This window comes from Lepisosteus platostomus, chromosome 5, assembly GCF_059453375.1.
Source record: "Lepisosteus platostomus isolate fLepPlt1 chromosome 5, fLepPlt1.hap1, whole genome shotgun sequence".
Classification (NCBI taxonomy): Eukaryota; Metazoa; Chordata; class Actinopteri; order Semionotiformes; family Lepisosteidae; genus Lepisosteus; species Lepisosteus platostomus.
Genome location: NC_142615.1, coordinates 62,277,700 through 62,290,796, shown reverse-complemented (window position 1 = coordinate 62,290,796; position 13,097 = coordinate 62,277,700). Strand labels below are relative to the sequence as shown.

The following is a 13,097-nucleotide window of genomic DNA, read 5'->3' as shown; positions in this document are numbered from 1 at the left end:
CGTTATGTTTTTGCTAAGCAGTTTCTCCGTTTTCCTCGTACTGTGATTGTCAGCGAGCACAACAAGACTGAAACAGTGTAAAGGCAGGTAAAAAAGACAGGGTAAAACGCCTGATTGTCGGGAGTGGGATTTGAACCCGTGCGTCTATTTGGAGAGTGAAACACAAAGCTTAAAAGACACGAAGTTGTGAATTTGCTGTTTTAAACTGCTCGACTATCCTGAAAAAAATGTGTGCTGATTGCTTCTTTCTTACCAAAAACCCAAACACACATTGAACATTTACCTCTACCATACATGTCAAAAGCTCACTCCCCATCATTTCTATCCCTTTATTTCATTCTTTTGATGCATGTTTTTGCACATAACCTGTTACCTTTTTGTTGTTTTGCACACTGCCTGTTGTTGTTTTTTGCACATCGGCTGTTGTCTCTGTCTTTCTTTTGTTATACAATTGTATTGTTGTTGTGTTTTTTTTCTTTGTACTACTTATGTCCGAGAGCTAGCTAAATAGCATTTCGTTATACCTTATACCTATGTATGAGTATAATGACAATAAACTTGAACTTGAACTTGACATAGTCTTGCAGGCAGTATATTATTTTATCGTTTACTCGTTTAAAAAAACACGGTCTTCTCGTTCCTAAGTCAGATTTTTAGTGCTTTCGAACGTTACTTCCAACCTGGACTGACAGCTCACCAGATCTGTTTGTGATCAGACCATGGAGTCAGGGGCTGTACCAAGCGCACGTTCCTTCCCAATGCTGAGGCGATCATTCAGAAGATGGGTGTGAAGAGAGACAAGCTTTGTCGACTAAAAAACAAGGCAGGATATGCACGGATACTAATCACTGGCGATAGTTATGTTCTCTTACTATTGAGACTCCTACATTGCAAGTTTTTTTGAAGACTTCGAAATAGGCACGGGTGGGGTTTGATAAAACGATCGTCGATTTACGAGACTGACGCCTTACCACTTGGCCACCGCACCTTCGAAAAAACGTGGGAATAATGTTGTTCAAATTATTTTTTTTCTGAATCTGGTTTACATCGCCTGGAGGTAGCAACAACAATAAAAGGGATACTTAACAAGGCGATACACTGTAGCAGTGTGACTCCAACAGATGCTCCTGAAGAGGCTGGAGGTTTAAGCCAGCTCCTTAGAGCGCTCGGCCGTGTTACTCTCAACAGCGGCTCTTCAGCTCTTGTTGTTTGACCTAGTGGTTTTATGAGGCGTGGAAATGACCGCAACTTCGTTTTCTGAGATGCTTTCTCTCACGTGGTGAAATCTCGACCTCTTTGGCATCTCTGGCTATAGTTCTTCTGTAGAGCACCTCTGCTTATAGTGCCCTTGAAGTCATTTTATTTTTACAGGAAGACGCATTCCCTAACAATCTCTCCTGTTTTAGAAATGCTTCATAAGGCGTGTTTGATTCAACGGACAAACAGTATACTAATTGTACAATGCAGATCTATGCAGCATTCGTACTGGATTTGACTGGGATTCTGAAATACTTCTTGAAAAGGTATTCAGATTTGAGAACCTATAATAAAAACACAGACCTGAAACTCCTTAGCTTCCAATCCTTTACTCTTCCTTTACTCTCGTAGTTTTCAAAACGACCTCCGTTGTCGGGCGCAGTTAAAGTGGAACTGGCCTGACTGCACAGGAAAGTACGGAATGCTAAAATGTTTCTACGGCTCAAAATGTCCCTTTAGACCCTCGTCATGTCTCTGTGAGGAACGGGTAGGTAGAGAGGTTTAATAGATGCTCATGATGTTTCACACGGGGTGTTACCTGTTGTAGTGTTTCAAAAGATGTGTTAGCGGACCACAGATTATCTTGAAAAGATTTGGGTTTGCACTGGCTGGGATTAAAAAACTGACTCAATTATTTGGAAGGCGCCTGTACCACCAACGCACTCCCGAGAAGCACCTGCAAATTATCACAATCCTCTCTCTCACCTACAAAGTTATGGAGACACAGACATCCAATGAAAGTTCAAGGCTCCACTCAAGGCTTTATTCACTCAAGGCTCCACTCTTTTGTTGTAATGTCATTTTAATAAATATTAGCTTTGACAAGGTGTCATTTTTGCCTCTTAAAGTTAAAGTCTGCTCCTTTCTTCCTGGTATAGAAAGAACTAAAAGTAAATTATTCAGCTCTACCGCCTGTGTGCATTGACAAGACATCTCAAAAGGACATATTAAATAAGAACACGATCCTTCCTGTTACCATTCCTGTGGTTGGGGCGTTGTTTCACCCTTTTACGTTAAATCATCAGTACTGCTGTTTTTCTATGCATAGTTTAATCAAGAGCACTTAAAAGATGCAAATAGGTTTCAAATAAAATAGAATTGAAGGACAGTCGAGTAAGGAGGTAGAAAAAAAAGCACTCCCCCGTCTGGGAATCAACCACCGTCGCCCATGTAACTGGATGCAAAAATAACAGATTAATTTGTGCCCAGCCTCTTGAAGCTTCGATGCGATTATTTTTCCTTCCTTATTTTTTCATTCCTATGAATTTACTCTGTAGTAGAAGAAACGCGAAAGTGGGAAACTGCAGGCATTCTTCGTGAGTGGTGTGATCAGTGAGCATTTGCACATCTCTAAGTCTGTTCCATAAACTTTTTCATCGGGGATGTAGCTCAGTGATAGAGTGCATGCTTTGCATGTATGAGGTCCCGGGTTCAATCCCTGGCATCACCAGGTGCTTTATATTACAGTACTCACATCGCAATCTTCTGTTGAGTGAGAACTCTTTGCTCGTGTTCAGAGAGAGCCAGGTTTACACAATTAAATGCAGGCACACTCGACGTGCTGCAGAGTTGCGCTGCTGTTTTAAATGTACCTCATTTAGTTCTGTTAAATCCTAAATTATTTGAACTAATTTAGTTAAGGAAAATGCAAAAGAGCATGACAAGTATTGATCGTATAAAATATCCATGGCACAACTCGAGAAAGTACTGAAGGACTACACATCGACTTTTGATGATTACAAGAGATTCAAGAAACACAACCGTCCGCACCTGGGTTTGGATCCTGAACGCTAGAGTTAAAAGAACATAAGCGACGTTTATGACCTATAAACTCTCTAAATTGTCTTATAGTTTATGAAATAAAACAATTTCTTAATAATTACTTACTGATGATAGACGATTTATTAAATTTTAACAAAATCACAATTACAAACTTTTTCGGTTAAACTGTTATTCACATACTCTAACGTATATAAACGTTAGTGTCTTCCGGTGTGTGAGCCAATTTCTCCCAAAAATATTCGTTAGTCTGTCGGGAGGCTGTGCAGGGTGTGAAGAAATAGAATTTCTAAAAGACAGGCTCCCTAAGCTTAACATCAAGGCAGAAAAAATGCTGTTTTCTCTACAGAAATGCTCTTTACATTTCAGCACTGTTGCAACTCCCTTTATAAAGGGTGTGCACACGTATACAACCAAGGCATTGAAAGATTTTTTTTTTAATTATTGTTCCAAAAAATGTTCCATTTGTTTTCTTTTTAATGTTGTTGATTAAAAGATTTTATTAAATGAGAAAAAAATCTGAATGTGAAAAAAGGTCCAAATGCTATTGAAAAAAATCAGTAATGTGAGGAAAGATGGATTGTGGGAGCCCCTTAACTACCCATGTCATGCTGTATTTCTCACTCATTCTACTGGGAGTGATGCCGTCGCTTCATGATAAAGTCTGTCAGTGGTCATTCCAGACGGGTCAGGTATGACTGCTCTTCGGAACAAGAGACACGTGACTTGCGAGGATCCCGACAGTGTCGATTTTCTTTCAGAGCCCGGATAGCTCAGTCGGTAGACCATCAGACTTTTAATCTGAGGGCCCAGGGTTCAAGTCCCTGTTCGGGCGGATGTGTTGTTCTTAAATCTATTGTGAATGTCATTCTAAATAGTCTTTTATCTTTCACTGTTCTAGCTGTACTGTGGTTATTTTAAATGTCCATTACTTGTATTTACAGTAGTGTATTTAGTGTTTCATTTCACAAACCGAAAATGTTCAAGTAGATCTTGTCACTCTATTCCACGTAATCATCTAAATTAAATCACAGTAGAGTACAGAACACGCAGTGAGGAGCTCACACAGTGAGTACTCTTGAATACGACAAGAGGAAAGGCACACTGCAACTCTGCAGAACATCACGTCCGAGTTTACAGTGACAGCAGAGGTTGGAAGCGACGTAGTTTTTTAATACTCGCTCGCTGAAGATCTCTCAAGAAACCTCGGTGGAGATTTAACGGGTGTCTAATAATCACGTTCAAAAAGATGACGATAAGTTTTTTTTTTTAACTATGTAGCCTTAATGGCAACACGGTGTGAGTAGATCTTAAAGCAGCTGCAGAGTACCCGTAATGGCAACACAGTGCTTTGAGTTCGGCTTTTCTTATTTCTTCCGCAGAACCAGTGGAATCGGAATATACTGATCCGCATAAGAAGCGCTTTCGGTTTCTGATCATTTTTATTGAGCGCTGCTCTTAGTACCACAGGCAAGGTGGCTGACCGGGGTAAAGTTAGCTTGAAGTTCGAAAACGATTTTGGCACGCCTGTAGCGCTTTCACGAAATCTCTTAGAGTTACAAAAACACTTGCTTTGTGTATAAAATACATTGTGGATGATTTCTCAGCCTTTACTTTTTCGTTTTTATGACATTTTTTTGACCAAGCACGAATATGCTTTTGTCCATATCTCCGCAATGGAAGCACAGAACGCCTTCAAACCAAAAGCATTTTAAAGACCACGACTTGTGGATATTTCCACAGCCTTTACATCAAACTATCAGTGAGCTAATTATCTTTTTTTAAACCTCCGGTTTTTCATCGATGCGTAATTACGCACGAACTGGAACCCGGGGGACCGCTGTGCGCACACGTTCACAACGCGAGAAATACTGTTCAATACGGCTTCATGCGAAAAACCCGTATATGACCATAGGCAACAGAATAGCGCAGTCTCCAATTACTCAGACTGTAAGCACGGGAATAAAGCTTTGTTTGATTTCTGAAACCCTTCCTTTACGTCCTGTTTTCATTCAGGTAAGGGTCAACTATATTGAAAATACTACTGACAGCAGGAAGATTAAAATATTCTTTACTCAGCAGCTTATTAAAAACAGCTCCCATGATGTTCAAACCGATTTTTTACACAGAACACTGACACAGCTTTGTGTTCTGAATCTCTTTTTCTCTTGCTTTTATTTAATGTGGCACAATGCACTGGGATAGGGGTATTCTGTTCACAAACCAATAGCATTTAAACCACAGCACCCACAATGCTGCAGGTAAGTGTTTCGCACACTAAGCAGGTCATCTGACTATTCCCAGCTTTGTTTTGGGTTATGGAACCTTTATTTTTTTATGATTTTCTGAAGATAACACTACAGGTGGGATGGGTGGGTTGTCTTCATGGCTCAATAGCATTTCAAATACAGCACCCACACTGCTGAAACCAAGTGTTTTACACACCAGACAGGCCCCCGAACCTCGTACAACCTTGCTGTGGCTGTGGCCCCTTTCTTTATTTTTTTATGATTTTCTGAAGATAACACTACATGTAATACACTGGGACAGGTGGGTCATCTTCATGGCTCAATAGCATTTCAAATACAACAGCCACACTACTGAAACCAGGTGTTTTACACACCAGACAGCCCCCAGAACCTTATACAACCTTGCTGTGGTTATGGCCCCTTTCTTTATTTTTTATGAGTTTTTCAATATGGCACCATTAGACAGGCGGTACATGGGGATAGTACATCATGCTCTTCACGAGTCAATAGCTCTTCAAGCACAACAGCCACAGTGCTGCAACCAGGTGTTTTACACACCAGACAGCTCCCCTAACCTTATACAACCTCGCTTTGAGTTGTTTAACATTTCTTTCAAATCACTTGGGTTCATCAATCATTTGATCATTTTTCAGCATGGAATAAACCTATTACTTGTTCCTTGGAGATTACCATCTGCTGATAAGATATGATCGCTATATTGACCATATACAATTTCTTGCATAAGGAATTCATATTTTGCATACACCGATCCCCCCGGAGTCCCAAGTGATTCTGGTTTTGGAAAGCTAAAGGACAATGAGCTTCACGATACCAGGGGGACAGTGGGTGGTCAAGTCTCCCCTAAACAATGGATCTTGTCAGATTATGATGTCAGTGCATTTAATAAATGTTGTTGAACTCTCTTTAGCCCAAATACAGAGGAGCCCAGACCCAGAATGTTACACATACTGACAGAGAGTGATCTCATTATGTGTGTTTGGATTTTAACAACTATTTTTATTGTTTGCTAGAACCAAAACAATCTATGTTAGACATTTTCATCTTCAGCCAAAAATACAAACCTGTGTACGTAGTGTGGTGCAGGTTCTTGTCCCATCCTACTCTTGGTCCAGGTTGGAGGGTTGCACGGATTCTGAATCTTGTAAGCTGGTATGGATGGGTTTGGGGGTGTTGATACCAGAGTGGTCCAGGAGGGGGATTCAGGTGTCTCGGGGGCATTCTTGTTTTTCTATGAGTTCAGGTTGATTCTGTTGGTTCTGTCATGAATCTCCCTCACGCAGGCAAGCGCTCCCGCATTCCCTCGAGCTCTCCCCATACCAAACGTGCACATGTCAATCAGTCCTCTACTTAAACCCTCATCTGTCCCCCGGTCATTGCTCACGATTGAGATTCTCTCCCGGAGCTTACCTACTAACTACGCCTTTGCCTTACTATGACTTCTCCCCTGGACCTCGACCCCGCTTTTCCGACAACTGCTTTAGCCACTCGATTTTGTACCTTCGCCTGTTTTACGCTTTCTCGGATCCTGACCCCAGCCTGTCTCTTCATTTACGCCTCTGCCTACCGACGCAACTTCTACGCCTTCCCGGACTCCGACCCCTGCCAGTCCCTCGACTACGCCTTCGCCTGTCGATTCTGTGCCTACGCCTGTACTACGCCTTCCCGGACTCGGGCCCCTGCCTGTTTACTCCTACTACGCCTGCGTCTCACGCCAACCCTACCAAGGGCACCGCATTGGATCCCTATCCTCAGCAGTCAGCCCCTGCGTGACAGGTTCTGAGTGTCTTGGTTACATCCGTTTGTGTGTATAGATGAAAAAGCTATTGAAGAGCACCCCCACACCCCCCACCCGTCTCGGTGGAAGTTGCCATGTTCAAAAAATCCTAAAAAGATAATTAAAGTTGCACACAACAAAGCATGACTGTGAAAGGTCAGGAGTCCTGCCTAGTGAGCACAACACTTGATTACAGTCAAAAAAACAATTAAAAAATAAATAAATGTTCCACAACTCAAAGCGAGGTTGTATAAGGTTAGGGGAAATGTCTGGTGTAAAACACCTGGTTGCAGCACTGTGGCTGTTGTGCTTGAAGAGCTATTGACTCATGAATAGCACCCCCCAATCCCCATGTACCGCCTGTCTAATGGTGCCATATTGAAAAACTAAAATTCTTATTAAAAAAATAAAGAAAGGGGCCACAACCACAGAAAGGTTGTATAAGGTTCTGGGGGCTGTCTGGTGTGTAAAACACTTGGTTTCAGCACTGTGGGTGCTGTATTTGAAATGCTATTGAGCCATGAAGACGACCCACCTATCCCAGTGTATTACCTGTAGTGTTATCTTCAAAAAATCATAAAAAAATTAAAGAAAGGGGCCACAGCCACAGCAAGGTTGTATGAGGTTCGGGGGCCTGTCTGGTGTGTAAAACACTTGGGTACAGCAGTGTGGGTGCTGTATTTGAAATGCTATTGAGCCATGAAGATGACCCACCTGTCCCAGTGTATTACCTGTAGTGTTATCTTCAGAAAATCCTAAAAAATATAAAGAAAGGTTCCACAACCCAAAACAAAGCTGGGAAAAGTCAGAGGACCTGCTTAGTGTGCAAAACACTTGCAGCATTGTGGGTGCTGTGGTTTAAATGCTATTGGTTTGTGAACAGAATACCCCTATCCCAGTGCATTGTGCCATATTAAATAAAAGCAAAGAGATTCAGAATGCAAAGCTGTGTCAGTGTTCTGTGTAAAAAATCGGTTTGAACATCATGGGAGCTGTTTTTAATAAGCTGCTGAGTAAAGAATATTTTAATATTCCTGCTGTCAGTAGTATTTTCAATATAGTTGACCCTTACCTGAATGAAAACAGGGCGTAAAGGAAGGGTTTCAGAAATCAAACAAAGCTTTATTCCCGTGCTTACAGTCTGGGTAATGGGAGACTGCGCTGTTCTGCTTCCTATGGTCATATACGGGTTTTTCGCACGAAGCCGTATTGAACAGTATTTCTCGCGTTGTGAACGTGTGCACACAGCGGTCCCCCGGGTTCCAGTTCGTGCGTAATTACGCATCGATGAAAAACCGGAGGTTTAAAAAAAGATAATTAGCTCACTGATAGTTTGATGTAAAGAGTGTGGAAATATCCACAAGTCGTGGTCTTTAAAATGCATTTGGTTTGACGGCGTTCTGTGCTTCCATTGCGAAGATATGGACAAAAGCATATTCGTGCTTGGTCAAAAAAATGTCATAAAAACGAAAAAGTAAAGGCTGAGAAAGCATCCACAATGTATTTTATACACAAAACAAGCATTCTCGCAACTCTAAGAGGTTTCGTGAAAGCGCTACAGGCGTGCCAAAATCGTTTTCGAACTTCGAGCTAACTTTACCCCGGTAATTCCTGATCGGTAAGTTTGTCGGCGGCTTTTTAATTGTGTTAGAAAGAGCAAACACCACAGTGTACATTTTAAAGGTCTAAGCAAAACAATCAGACATGAGGATTATTCAGAACAGGAGCCTCTACTTCTTTGTATACTGAGCTTTCGGGTGAACGTCAAAGTGAAAGACAAATTCGCAATTTTCACTTTTTGATTAAGGAACAAGAAAACACCATCCTTCAAACTGGATTCAGACCAGGGAAATAAGAAATACTCGCTGTTTTTTTCTACAGTCTTAAGAGCTAGCAACTGAGCTATCGAGAGGTCGGAAAATAAACGTTTTGTCACACGCGTAGCCCAATGTAGTGTAGTGTTCCTCTTTATTTAAATCCCAGTTCGACATCAAAATACTCACTCCCATAGTCTCGTTTAGTAGAAGAAATGGACCAGGCTTCTACTCTATACACGTCCAGAGTTCTTATAAAACATTTGAAGGATGTCATTGCAGGCGGAAATTGACTCTTTTTCTAGTGAGATCAGGATCACATAAAACCTTTCGTTTGGATTGAGAAGAGGATCATGGTGACACTCAAAACATACTAACCTTTGCTTCTTTCGAGGACGAATGGATTATTGAGCTGCGAACATCGGTTCAAATCAAATCTTTCCATCTTACGGATTTTGGTTTTCTTTTTATCGAAATTGTATTAAAATTCGAGATTCTTTCACAGTTGTTTAATACTTTCCCCTGCATCCTCAGATAAAAATTCTAAATACCACAAAGTTACAATATACGGAATAGCATTTATTTTTACATGTTTTTTAAAATTTGCATTTATTTAGAGCTACATTTAGTGCTAGGTAAAGATAACATTGCTAATATTGATGGGATATAAATGTACGATGAATTTATGAGTTAAAAGTTGTACGCAGGTGCCTTTTGCGTACTTTAATCAAAGACAATAAATAACTTTCACTCAGACGTTGATCAGAAGCTCAATAAACGATGAAGCAGAGGCTCCTGTTCCGAATTCCTCCTCACGTCTGATGGTCGTGTTCTGATCAAGATCAATCTAAATTGGTACAAGGGATTTTAACAAATCTGGTCTTTCTGGTCTTTCAGGGACTGCTCTGTCTGCTTTGTAATTCAAAAATAGATACAAATGTCAAGTTTTTTGTAGATAAAGTGTTGTCTGTTTTCAAAAGTTAGGTACTTAATTGACTTTATGATTTGGTTTTGATTTTGAATCGTTATATTATTAAGTTTGTGCTTTCTCTGTTTTATCGTATTGTGAACTTATTTTTTAAACAAATGCTTACAAAGGCAAACAGGGCACACAGTACAAGCTACTGTGCACTTTTGGGAGTATACCAGGTTCGATATAAAATCGCAAAAATGTAAAAGGAGAAAATACCCCCAGACTGCGTGTAAAGTCCTCCTTGAGGTATGCTTTCAAAATAGCTGCACCAGGCACTTGGACACAGATAAACACAGGGATTTAAAATTCAGGAATATGAATGGTCAATTGCTTACAGTTGGGTTTTTTACGTTTCGTATTTAGCTATTTGTGTATAAATCTTTTAACAATTCATTAAAATGCTAACAATATGTAAAATAAAAACAACAGCACCGTTAAATGCAGGGGAGACGGGTAGTTTTTTTTTACAGATTCCAATCTCTAATGCTGTGTTTGAGAGCTGTGTGTGAGAGCTTACTGTACATAACTTTCCTTTTCTCACATTTTCTGACAACTATTCCAAAGGGGCACCTGTCACGGACGTCCAAAGGGACTAACCATGGGGAGTAGGAGAGCGGAAAAAGACCCATATGCGTAGAGGCGAGACTGGAAAAAGGCCCGGGCTCATTAGTGCAAAGAGTTCAGGAATGCCGTATAGAAACCTGTGCCCTCAGGGAGCGGACGTGGGGCGCCCTGGTGCTAGGCGGGTCTCAGGACATCCGAACGTCAATGCTGAGCGAGGACAGAGTGCAAGACCCGGAAATATATAGCCCAAGGGAAAGAGAGGGACAGGAAGGACAGCAGGCTGGAAACTAGGGACAGGACAGAGAAGGAGCGCCCTCTGGCTGCACCCTTCCCCCCCCCCCTTCATGTCAGGCATCCTGTCAAGATGTGAGTCGCTCTTGAATCAGAGCGGGGTGACACGGGCTTCTGTTCTGATATGGTTGTACGAGAAGCAGGAGGAATCGCTTCACTCGTATGGAGCATGAGCTGAATCAGGAGTGAGACATTTCGTGTGCTTGTGCATATGTCAACGCCTGACCTACATCGTAAAACTAAAACTAAATTAAAAACTAACATTAAGTTGTCAGAGACATTCATTTATATACAAACAAGAGACAGACTAAGTAATAATTCTTCATTAACTTGTCCTACACTGATCAGACTATTTGAAATGGTCTGATTCAGCCTGTGCAGTTCGTGCTAATTAGAACAACGCCAGTACTGAACCCTCATCACCGAACTGACTACTTAGCACAAGTTCAGCTGCTCGCCAGCTTTGTTACGCACAGTTTTGCATTGCTATTGAGCTCAGAGCAGGAGCTGATCTTCAGACAGTACCGTGTTAAGTAGTCTGCAGCTTCGTGCAAAACAGTTCGACAGTTCATTGCAATTTACCCAACGTGTTTTCTATAGCTTTCAGCTGCAGTTAATTTACATAAAGAAAATCTACTACTGGTTTAAAAGCAACATGAGTCAGACAGGAGTCAAACCTACAATCTTCTGATCCAAAGTCAGATGCATTATACATTACACCACTGGCCCTAACCTTATGGTGCTCAACAGCACCATAGTGACCTCAGTGCCACTACTAGTAATGCATCACCCCCATCCAAAATTTCTAAGTAAAAAAAAAACTTTTTCTATACTTGTCTGTTTAAAAATATGATATCTTTAAAAAAGACAAAGGGTTTGTGTGTCACGGAAAAGTTTTGATTCATTTCGAATGCAAAGTAAAACCATTTTCTTCCAAGAAATCATAAATTTGTCTCATCCACCATACTATAATCCTCTCTTGTAGTAGTAAAGCATTTTGAATTCAACCGAACAATATATTAAAGGAACAAGTAATAGGTTTATTTCATGCTGAAAAGAGAAGAGAGAAAACACAATGTTTCAGCTATGAAAACTTCTTCAGGTTTGTTTTCTCTCTTCTCTTTTCAGCATGGATTAAACCTACAATATTTCTTGTTTCTTTGCAGATATGCATGCTGAAGTAGCTATCCACCTGAATATATTAAACGTTTCATCTATAGGATTAACATAATGTTCTCCTGAATAACTACTCAAAAGAAGCCACAGCTCAGGTGTTAGAGAGATTTGAAATCAGATCGATGGATTTAGAGTCCAGAATGCGAACCGACAGCTGACACAGGTCTTTTACAGAACCGTTTTGATTTTTTCTACTTTGTCCCGTGACATCATTGTCCTGCTCACAGCCGAGCCCGACACACGGTACCATCTGGTTTCTGTCGCTGGGCGCTCACCCTGTGGTCCATGTGGGTCCTAATGCCCCAGTATAATGACGGGGACACTAAACTGTAAACAGGTGCCGTCCGTCGGCTGAGAAGTAAAACTGAGGTCCTGACTCTCTCTGGCCTTTAAAAATCCCAGGTCGTCTCTTGAAAGAGTAGGGGTGTAACCCCAGCATCCTGGCCCAATTTTCCAATGGTCCTTACCAGTCATGGCCTCCTAATAATCCCCATCTATGAACTGGCTTCATTACTCTGCTCTCCTCCCCACTGATTGTTGATGTATGGTGAGCATTTTGGCACAGTATGGCTGCCGTTGCATCATCCAGGTGGGGCTGCACATTGGTGGCGGAAGTGGGATTCCCCATTACCTGTAAAGCGCTTTGAGTGGAGTGTCCAGAAAAGCGCTATATAAGTGTAAGTGATGATAATAATAATAATTATTATTATGTAAATTGCAATAAAAATATAATATTTGTTTCAAAATCGATTCATGTAAAAACTGATAAAGCTAAGGCTTTTTTCAGGGCTATATCTACTTTTTTAAAAAAAGAGAAGTGAAATTTGGAGAAGATGCACCAGCGGTTGCCTTCACATCTCCAGCTTCAGTCTCGCCTGTAGCTGCGAGAAGGTTAAAAGCACACATGTGATCTGTAGACGATGTTTGGGGAAGAGCTAATTCTGTTTTCAACACAGGGAGTGAGAATGAGCTCAGTCCGGCTCCCAGAAGAATCCATTCTGGTTTGGTTACTGTTAGACTGTGCCTCTGAGGCTCTTTGGATCGCAACGTGAAAAAAAAACAATTGCTCACATCGAGAGGAAGGGAAGATATCATGTTTAAAAAATCAGAACCGAAGATTTGGATCTGGGGCCTCATACTTATCAAATTATTAAAATAACAGTTATTAAAATATTAGATTGTGTTTCTGCAACATTTCG

General features: G+C 41.1%; 2 non-coding genes across 2 annotated transcripts; both read left to right on the top strand.

Moving 5' to 3' along the window:
• Positions 1 to 2,635: 2,635 nt before the first annotated feature.
• Positions 2,636 to 2,707, top strand: trnaa-ugc (transfer RNA alanine (anticodon UGC)). The gene has a single exon. It is a non-coding gene; the product is annotated as a tRNA-Ala (tRNA).
• Positions 2,708 to 3,798: 1,091 nt separating this feature from the next.
• Positions 3,799 to 3,871, top strand: trnak-uuu (transfer RNA lysine (anticodon UUU)). The gene has a single exon. It is a non-coding gene; the product is annotated as a tRNA-Lys (tRNA).
• Positions 3,872 to 13,097: the final 9,226 nt, after the last annotated feature.